General features: G+C 33.2%; 1 long non-coding RNA gene across 1 annotated transcript; it reads left to right on the top strand.

Annotated features, from left to right (window-relative positions):
- The first annotated feature begins 1,796 nt into the window (after nt 1–1,796).
- On the top strand, nt 1,797–2,109 carry LOC136980133 (uncharacterized). Its single transcript, XR_010881500.1, has 3 exons — nt 1,797–1,852; nt 1,895–1,951; nt 2,026–2,109. It is a non-coding gene; the product is annotated as an uncharacterized lncRNA (long non-coding RNA).
- The last annotated feature ends 8,529 nt before the right edge of the window (nt 2,110–10,638 follow it).

Raw genomic sequence — 10,638 nt, 5'->3', positions numbered from 1 at the left:
TAATTGCTGTAGATTGCCAGATGAGTAACAGTTACGTTTGGGGCATTGAACAGCGATGCTTGAACTCTACGCCCAAAGGTTCCATGAGCCTCTTGTAAGCAAATAAATACATTACCTACAACTTGTCCGTTAGCATTAATTAAATATTGAACAGTGTAGGAATGCGTAACTTTATTACTTGGAGAATGTGCAAATCCAATAGTGTTTTTTTCTCCTTTATACGAAAGTGTTCTTGGTGAAATCATTTCGTACGAAAAACCACACTGATCCGTATTGAATATGAAGTTACGCGAATAAGACGGCAATAAATTTTTTACTGTTGTTTGAAATTGCGCAGCTTTTACTAAAATATTCTTTTCGTTCACTATTTCTGTTTTATTTACAAGTTTTGTAATCTTTCGAGATACTAATCTATATTCTTTTTTAAATTTTGCAACCCAAGAATCACTAGCGGTAAACTTAATTGAACTATTCAGTTGAAGAAATTTCTGTAATGCCCATATTTTTAATTGATTTCCTTTAACAATTTCATAGCTGCCTCGAGCTTCGTCAAACATTTGTTTAGTATGTTCTTTAATGATTTTTAACGTTTCAATTCTATGCTTTCGAGATTTAAATTGTTTTTCCCATTTATATAAATCACTAAAACGTTTTAATTCTTTAGCTCCTTTTCGCTGTAATGTGTGTAATTTCCATTTTGGGTGTTTCTTATGCAAGTTAAGAATTTCTTCTTTTCGTTTTGCTGAGATTATATTCTTATCGAATTTTTCATCATCTGAATATCCTGATTCACAGTCAGTGTCTGCGTTATCAATTTCTTTCTCTAGAAGCAGACGTGTTATTTTATTATCTGAAATAGGCCTATCTATAATCAAATTATTATTTTCTATCCGACAAAACTCTTCGTCATCTCGAAGATACTATAGATTACCACCTATGGAATTTCGGGACTTTGAGTGTATATCTGAACTGAGGGGACCGAGACGAGTTCAACGATACCCTACTATTGGACCGGAGACGAAAATTAATAGGCTGTCCGGCAAGTCGGCCATATACACCTTCAACAGAGGCAGATGTCGATCCACGAGCACACGGATCGTCTGCAGTTGGAGTTAAGTCCTTTTCGCACACCCTCGCGCTCCTCGACCTCGGGGCCTACGGCCTCTCAGCCGACAGTTAGATCCTTCTCCACCCGAGGCCCTTCTTCCTTTACTAAATAATAGTAAACCTTTAATTAACACGTCAGCTATAGCAGCTAACAATAGCGAGGTTGAGGCCGAAGTTTTAAACTCGAAAATGTGTACGTCGGACGTTTGGCGCTGATTTCCTGTAAGCCTAGAAGTTTAACAATGGCGTTTGGAACGTCGAGCGTGATTCCACTGACTTTCCAAACGCCATTGTCAAACTTCTAGGCTTACAGGATGGCGGCGCTGAACGTCCGACGTACACGTTTTCGCGTTTAAAACTTCGGCCTCAACCTCGCTAACATGTGGGCCTTAGGTTGTAACTTGGCTCTTCCCCCGTAAGTTATTCCCTTTTACAATTGTAAATCCGGGGCAATATGTTGGCATTAGAAGCATTTCCTCTTGTACCAAATAACGCTCGGGCTTTGTAATGCTAGGCCCTGAACTACAGTTTGCTCAACCCATACGTAAATCTGCCCTGCTTCTATATTACATTACTAGAAACCAAGCATAAGCGTTTAAAAATAAGACCACGTTATCAATTATACTTGAATTATTTTCAGAAAAAGAAATTCTTATTAATTCCGTGGTTAACTTGGACCTTTTTGGAAACAGCCTGCTGCTTACTCGCTATAATACCTCTCATGATATTTGCAGTTAAAGGATTGGTAAGTGTATTTACCCAATCTAAAAATAATTTTCAAAAATAGCCGTGGTATCCCGTTGTCATTTGGGTATGTTTCGTGGTCCCTCTTATATCCTTGCACGTAAGTATGAATTTACAATTGGGAATTATCTAAAAGACTCAAATATTTCTAAAAAATTGATTATCTGTTTTTAGAGATCGTGTGCAAGCTTCGTTGCCAGCCATTATTATACCTTATCTGAAAGGAGGCATCTACCCTTAAGTGATATTATAATCGGAAAATACGGAACTTTAGACTTGACTGATACATAGAGTTTCGAGTAATCGTTCGTTTCAACGAAACAACCAATTACTGTATTCATCGCCTGGTATCTGTACATCGGAAAGTTTAAGATAATTTATTGTACAAAAGTACAATTTTTGTACATAGTTTCATTGTGTTTATTATGTTTTTCTTGAAATCAAATCTGATAGATTTGTTTGTTTATCGATTTTTTGTATCAGAATATGTTTAATCTGTATTCAAATAAAAGTTTTTCAAAGAAACTATTTATATTATTTATTGGATTTTACTTAATTGTCAATTAATGCGATACAGTTGATCATTGATGAACAATAGACCCTTCGGGCGAGATGTTTTCAGCTATTGTCTCCCCTATTTACACAATATAAAATATGGCAGTACCAGAAAAAAAACAATACAAATCATTTGACTGATCTCTTGGATACAGAGAATTCTCAAAATTTAGTCTTGATGTAAATAACAATCTACAAAAGTGATTCAAAGTTGTTAGCCTATTGCCACGAAAAGGCAATCCGATTTGAATTATTAATGGTTTAGTGGATAAAATTACTAAACACTGCTAGTTGGTTACTGGTTCGCATCGCAAATAAACCAGCCAAACAGAATTCTCCGGGTTTTATTTGTGTCTAATACATAAATAATCATCTCTCTCGATATTACGGTAAAAATATCGAGTTGTTCTTGTATTTTCGCCACGTATTTGCATTATTTTCGTTTTATATTTCCGTGTACCGTCTTGCTTAACGCGAAATGTTTATATTTACACGTTCGTATTTAACGTCAGCACTACCACGTGCATTTATCGAACCGGCCCTATTCTAACTTCTAGCACCACACCGGTGTGTCTTTTTAATCGTCATTATACACGCGTCAGATTCCGAAATTATAATTAAAAAAAAAAAAAAATCAAAAATTCCCTTCTTCTCGGTTTAACGCGTAACAATCGAATTCAACAATTGAAGTTGTTGTTGTTGCGTTTTGCTCTTGTTAGGAAGAGTGCGATTTGGAAAGCGATTCGAAGATGTTTTTTGATGGTGGAAATTATCGACCCCTGCCCCATCTCCCTGGGTATGAGACGTTTTACATTTTATTATTATTTATTCGGATAAGAAATTCGTTTTAGAGATTAAAAGCTTTATAGAAAAACTTCCATCTACAATATATAATTAGGCCTAATTAAATGAAATGTAAAGATTCCGACTCTGGTTTATATCCGAAGCAGACTTTACGTCTTTTGTGTCTTCCTGTAATACGGGGCTTTATAAGACAGTTATTTAAACGAGTAATCGGGCCTCTTTTATATTACAGATTCGTGTCTAACTCTGGTACGGAATATGACGAAATTTACTAACATTCTAATCGGAATTTCGTTTAGTAAATATAAACTATAACTTTTTAAATTTTTATATGCGTTGTTTTAAAAGAACAGAAGAAGATTTAGACTAGTCGAGTGTTTAGCTACAATCCATAAAAGGCTTATCCCCTGTCGCGAATAAATTTAAAAGCATTGAGAGTAGAATTAAATAGTTATTGTCTTTGCGTATTTAGGGAGGGATCGGATAAACATGTGGACGTGCGAAGATTCGTCAGTCCACACAATTTGGATGATTTTAAATTTCGAGGCAGCGAGATGAAGAAAAGCCTCTTGAAGCAGTTCGAACCGTCGACCGGTGCTTTCGAAGGTTTGGACGTTTTTGAAAATAACATCAAGCCCGCTTATAGATAAGTTTTGATGAAGGTTCGACCAATCTGTCAGACGGCCTGCCAACGTTTTAACAGGTAAATTACATTACTGTTTGTATATAATAAACTTATGCATATTATATATTCTATACAGTAAGGGGGTTGAGGAATTATCGTAGAGTTTGGTTAAGCAAACTTTATATGGTTCCATTTGTTAAGTGATAGTAAGTAGTTGTGTATCTACTCACATCTAAACGTAGAAATGCTGCCAATTGTTTTTGGTTCCGTTGTAATCTTATGGGTCTTCCGTCACCATCTTATTCTATTAGTATTTAAGCGGCGCCTACTCATATATATAATTAAACTTGGAATGTAGTGCCGGTGTTTGTTACTCTGTGTGAATCGAATGTTTTCCAAGTGTTATAATTTTTCTTTAACATTTTCTAAATATTCGTGGCTGAAGCTTCGTAATTCAATTTCAAGATTATATATTTATTTTATTACAAATTCTTTGTTTCCTTGTTTAGTGAGAGATTGGTCGAAAAGGTGGAGGATGAAGAAGTGTACAATAGAGAGAGCGCGGTTGCTCCACGGAACGATCACCCGGCAGAGCACGAAGATTGCGTGCAAGATGATGGCCGTGAATATCGGGAAAGAAATACTTTGAAGAAGGTCGGGTCGTTCTTTAAGAGCATGTGGAAACCCGTTAAGAATTAAGATTTTGTTCGCGATTTAGCCTCGGCTCTGAAATTTGCAGTAAATCGAGTGCGGTGCTCAGCCCAAGTATCGATTACACCAAAAACTTTTATGGTATTAAAATTTGAATCTGAAATTCGAGTTAGAAATATTTGCGAATTGATGAGAATCGCGTAACTTTCCGGTGTTTTACGGCGCTGTACCGAGAATTGGCGACGTATTCTTCTGCCACGCCAGTGTCATTACGAATGCAAGGAAAAGTTAAGATAAAAATGAAAAATAAGCTATTTTGAGTGAAAAATTGAATTCTAGACATCACCGAACCAAGGAATTAGTAGAAAATTTCATTTTCTTAGTTTCACTCGCTGTAGGCTAATCGATAGAAATACGGCGGAACCTCGATATAACGCCACAATATCTTTTAATGAAATTCAAATCGAGTTAGACGTTTTTCATGAATAATTATGCTTCTTTTTCTACATTTAGATCCATGCAGAAGGTGTGTAAAATGGCCAAAGGTGGAGAATGCGAGCACGTTCAGTTCGAGTAAGGGTCTCTTTGCTTCCATCTTGGGACAATCGAGAATAAGATCCGCTCTATAATTTGCTGGATTTGGTCCGAGTTGGCTTTGGGTAAGTGTCTATGGCAACTTTATTGTATTTTACACCAAACACTTATAAACTGTGACCGTAAAATCTTCTAAATTAACACGATTTCATACTAACACGCAATTAATGACGGACAACAGGAAATCATTTATCCTTTATACCATTTCATCTATACAATCATTTATACTATTGCTTTCTCTGTGTCTCGCGACAAAAAAAAAAAAAAAAAAAAAACAATAGTATAAATGATTGTAGAAATGAAATTATCCAGTAATCTTAAGTGATTACGAAGACGAGAACGTACTAAAATAATCAAACTAACAACGCCTTTTTTTTTTTTTTTTTTGGTTGACTATAAACACAATATAGTGCTTACGACGATCACTTGGCTTTTCTTCTCCCTGTTATTTAGTTGAGACAAGCATTACGTGCGTATGTAGCTCGTTTCGGGCCTAATATGCCCCTCTTCAGTCAACTAAATATTAAGACGATGACACTTTACAACCAATGTTTCAGGCAATGGCACTTTACTACTAATGTTAAAAAGTTTTTTAAAACAACTTTCTTAACTTTAAAACTTCGACTAAAATCAGACTGTTGCTTCACGGCACTTCAACTGTTGTGCTCATTAGCATATTCTTTCGTGTCCCGCGGAGTTGGATTTTCGCAACTATGAATGAAGATTTCAGTGTATATTAATTCTTATAATATGTTTTATAATATTTTAAACCAATTTCCATTTATCTTAACGCCTGGATATTTATTAATGCTGTTCTGACTTAAAAATTTCCACGCTTTCTTTAAAACTTCCTATTATATGCTTTAGATTCTTTATGTAAAATTTTTATGTTATTTTGATCAATGTTACAACTGTTTATCGTGCAATGCTCGAGGAAGGCTGTAGAATTAATTCAGCGTTCTTCGAGCATTGCACGGATAAATAAGAATTTTAATTTGTTTAAAAGTTTTTCTCTTTTAATATCATTAATATTATGATTTGTCACTTGATTGTCAGAATGGAAATGATTTCATAATATAGTTGTGAAGAATTTGATTTTATAAATTGCAAAAATTTCTGAAAATATCAATACATCGTTTGACGAAACAATAAGCAATCGACAATACAAATAATAAGAATGTAATACGACAAATCGGGCGTCTTATTTGTTTGACTTCATTTAATGCGGAGGGACGCTATAATCTCCATATCAAACAAGCGAAAGGAAAGGAAAGGAAAGACGAAATACGCGTCTCTCCGGACTAAATGGGTCGGAAACCCAAATCCTCCGAGCCTTACCTCCTCGTGGTGCCCCCGGGATACTTCCTATCTGACGCCTATTCTCGAGTGATCCAACGGGACTCATGGGTTAAGGACGCCAGTCGGAAATTGCCATCAAAATCGGGTTTGTGTTTGAAATTATCTAAATTATTTTTAATTTTTTAAATGTGATAGCTTGCTCACCATTTGTAACCTGACGTAAAAGTTATTTAAATGTGATAGCTTGCTCACCATTTGTAACCTGACGTAAAAGTTATTTAAATGTGATAGCTTGCTCACCATTTGTAACGTATTTCTCAGCAAAAAATTAAGGTGTTTTGTTTCTGTGTTTATTTGCTGAGTACTTTTGATATTATTAATATTTAAAGACAAAATTAAGTTTTTTTCAAATATCACAATTTCCCACTGGCGTCTTCTTAACCCATACCCGTAAGTACCCTTTTTGTTTTTTTTTCTGAATTTCTTTTACGTGTAACAGAGAAATTATTCCCATTTGCTAATAAAGAAATTGAAATAATAAATAATATTATTCTCGTTAAAAAAAAAATGTTAAAAAAATGTTTCATATTTTTAGCATTTTGTTTTCCTTTTTTTCTCGTGGTTGGTGACGGGAAGGGAGATATGAATATGCAAACAAGGCAGGGGGTACTTTTTTCCTCCCCGTCGTGTCTCCACCTTGTCGTGGTGGGGAGGCTTGGTGATCTGTGCTGCAGTCTCGAGGGATTTTTCGAGTGTTGCGACCGGATCCAACTAAGAGAGACACACGCCAATGCCGTGCAGGAAGGCGTGGTGCAGAGGTGGCTTTCTGGCTTATCTTTGAGTACGCTTTGTCAAAAAATTCACGTGGCTGGTGACATTTAAAATGTGAAGTTTAAAGGAAATTTCTGTAGTTACTATAAATATACACCGAAGTCTGTAAAAAATGTATAAACACACCTATTTTTTTATTTTAGGTTAAAAAGCTATAAAAAAATTTTATATCTACAGATTTTAAATATAATTTAATACATTTTAGTAAATTTTTATATTAAAATGATTACTAGTTTAAAAGTTATTTCAATTTTTTAATTTCGGACCGTGCAAAATTATAATACACAAGCTTAAAAATGACTAAAATGGTATAATAATTTAAGTTGCTCTTATTATTAACAACAGAAGACAATAATAGTTTCGAAATCAAATACGGTGGCAATTTAAACAGTGTGTAGTGATATTGGACCCTAGATTTAATCAATTTCTTGAATTAGAATTTAAGTTTGTTCTAATAACTACTGGTTGAACCTTTAAATGCAATTCCAGGATAAATAATTAACAGTTCGCAATCTCAAAAAAACAGTCCCTAACGTTTTCGATCTACATAGGAGATCTTCCTCAGGATTCATTGAATTGGAATGCGGATATTGGAACGTTTTTAAAATTTATTTAAAATCAGATAGACGAGGATTTTTTAAAAAATATTTTTTAAAATAATATTTTAAATCGCTTAAATCGAATTTAAAAATGTTCAAAACAATTTTTAATTCGATTGCTCCCTTAGGTATAATGATTGCCATGCATAAGATACTTGTCCTTCCTCTTTGAAATTAATGCAACGACCGCTCTTTACGGATTTAAATATTTCGAGAGTTTCCAGTGTCCTTATGTGGTTTAGCACGTAAGTATTAAGGCTGCGATACCCGCAAGTAAATTTTAATAGTTAACTGTTTTTAGGACTTATTTGAACGTGTTTAGCGACGATCCATCTTTCATTCCAAGTTTATATCACGACTGAAACAGTCAGGCAAAATGTAATGGTAAGTTTGAAGATAAAGAATGCATTTGTAAAAAATATAAAACAAAACCTTTGTAGATCTCCAGCACAAAATTTTTACTAAGTAAACGTTTTTGTTAAATTTAAACATTAAGAATCTGAGTAGATATCTAAAAAGGTTGTTATTCACTCTTTAAATACATTTCACGGGAAACTGTTGAAGTGTCTTTTAATAAATATTAATAAAATTTAGTTAATAATTACGCTAAAAGTATACAAACACCATATTAAATTTGTAATATTCGCTAAAACTATTAATCAGGGTTAATAGCAATCAAATGTCATACTATTTTATATTAATTTAACATAAAAAAAAGCAAATTTTTAGTAGTGAAAGGGTCGTGGAGGAAGATAACGATATTAAATTTAGAATAAATTCTAGAATTTTCGAAAATGGGAGAAGACTTAAATGTAAATATTCAAAATTATATAGCAGAATTTAAACGTTTATGTGGTAATGTCTGGTCTACAGAAGAGATTTGTATGCCTTTTATTTTGGACATTGATAAACGGGTAGCTAAAATGCTTTTAATGCATTTAGCGATATTTTAAGTAATTACGTAAGTAGAGATGACGAAGAATTTTGTCGGATGGAAGACAATAATTTGATTAAAGTTATTTCAGACGAAAAAAAAAAAAACACTTGTCTTCTTAAAGAAAAAGAAGTCGATAACGCAAACACTGACTGTGAATCAGGATATTCAAATGATTATGAAAAAGCTGATAAGAATATAATTAAGTTTACCTGGAATAAATTAAGTGATTCCTGGGATGCTAAATTTAAAAAAGAATACAGATCAGTATCTCGTAAAACTACAAAACTTGTAAATAAAATAGAGTAAACGAAAAGGATATTTTAATAAAAGCAACACAAATTTCAAACCACAGTAAACAATTTATTGCCATCTTATTCGCGTAACCTTATATTCAATACAGATCAGTGTGGTTTTTTCGTACGAAATGGTTCGATTTCACCAAGAACACTTTCGTATAAAGGAGATAAAATACTATTTGATTTGCACATTTTCCAAGTAACAAAATTACACATTCCTACACTGTTTAATATTTAATTAATGCTAACGGACGAGTTGTAGTAATGTATTTATTTGCTTAAAGAGGATCACGGAACATTCGGACCTAGAATTGAAAGATCACTGCTGTTTAATGCCCCAAACGTTACTGTTACAGCTACTATAGTAATTATTACAAACTATGTAAAAGATATATTAGCTTCAAATATAACAGAAAACTCATTATTAATAATTGACTCGTGGAGTGAGCAAACAAATATTAATATTTATAACACAGAATTTCAAACATCTATAAATCAGAATTCAATTATTCCACCAAAGTGTACGTCCATCTTTAGATGTTGGATTTCATAGACAAGTAAAACTTTTAGCTAAAGAAATTTTAAACGATATACAATTATTTTGTAATGCCTCTTCGATGAAAAATGGCATAATAAAATTACATTCGCTTTTCATCAATTATCTGCGCCAATATTTAATAATTTGATTAAATATGGATGGTTTTGCTTCTAGACTCATACGTGAAAAATGTGAATTTTTAAATGTAAAACATGTTTTTAGACACTGACAGTTTAAATTGTGTTGAGAATAATTGCCAAAATCTTTGATTTGTTTGTGCACGATGTCAACAAGTTCTTTATTTATTTCTTTTGTTTTGTTGAAAAATATTACGTAAATAGTTGCCCATCTAATAATTTGTGAATGTAATTACTTTTCAGTCAAATACATCCAATAAAATGTAATTACTTATTACGTTTCGATTATTTTTTTATATTTATTCTATTATTACTTTTATATTATATTTTATTGTTAAAAGTAGTATATATACAGGGTGGGCCAGCGAAAACGAAACGGCAGAGTGTTCGTGTTCGTCCAAGCAAAGCGCTCGGACAGGTCGATTTTACTCTCGAGGGGACATCTTTTGCAATAAAGTTTTTGCGATTCTGAATATTAACTAAACAAACATTTTTTTTCGAAATAAATACTTGTTTAGTTTATACAAAATAAATGAGTTTTTAAAATTTTTTGTTGTCTGTTGTATTCAGAATCGCAAAAACTTTATTGCAAAAGATGTCCCCTCGAGAGTAAAATCGACCTGTCCGAGCGCTTTGCTTGGACGAATACGAACACTCTGCCGTTTCGTTTTCGCTGGCCCACCCTGTATATATATTAAATGTAATATCGTTGTCTTCCTTCACGACCCTTTTACTACTGAAAATTTATTTTTTGTGTTAAACTAATATAAAATAGTATGACATTTGATTGCTATTAATCCTGATTAACAGTTTTAGTAAATATTACAAATTTAATATAGTTTGTATACTTTTAGCGTAATTATTACCTACGTTTTAATAATATTAAAAGACACTCCAACAGTTCCCTTTCGGTTGACAATT

This window comes from Centruroides vittatus, unplaced genomic scaffold (assembly GCF_030686945.1).
Source record: "Centruroides vittatus isolate TY-2023 unplaced genomic scaffold, ASM3068694v2 contig_680, whole genome shotgun sequence".
Lineage (NCBI taxonomy): Eukaryota > Metazoa > Arthropoda > Arachnida > Scorpiones > Buthidae > Centruroides > Centruroides vittatus.
Note: the sequence above shows the minus strand (reverse complement) of the source record. Positions and strands in the feature narration are given on the sequence as shown.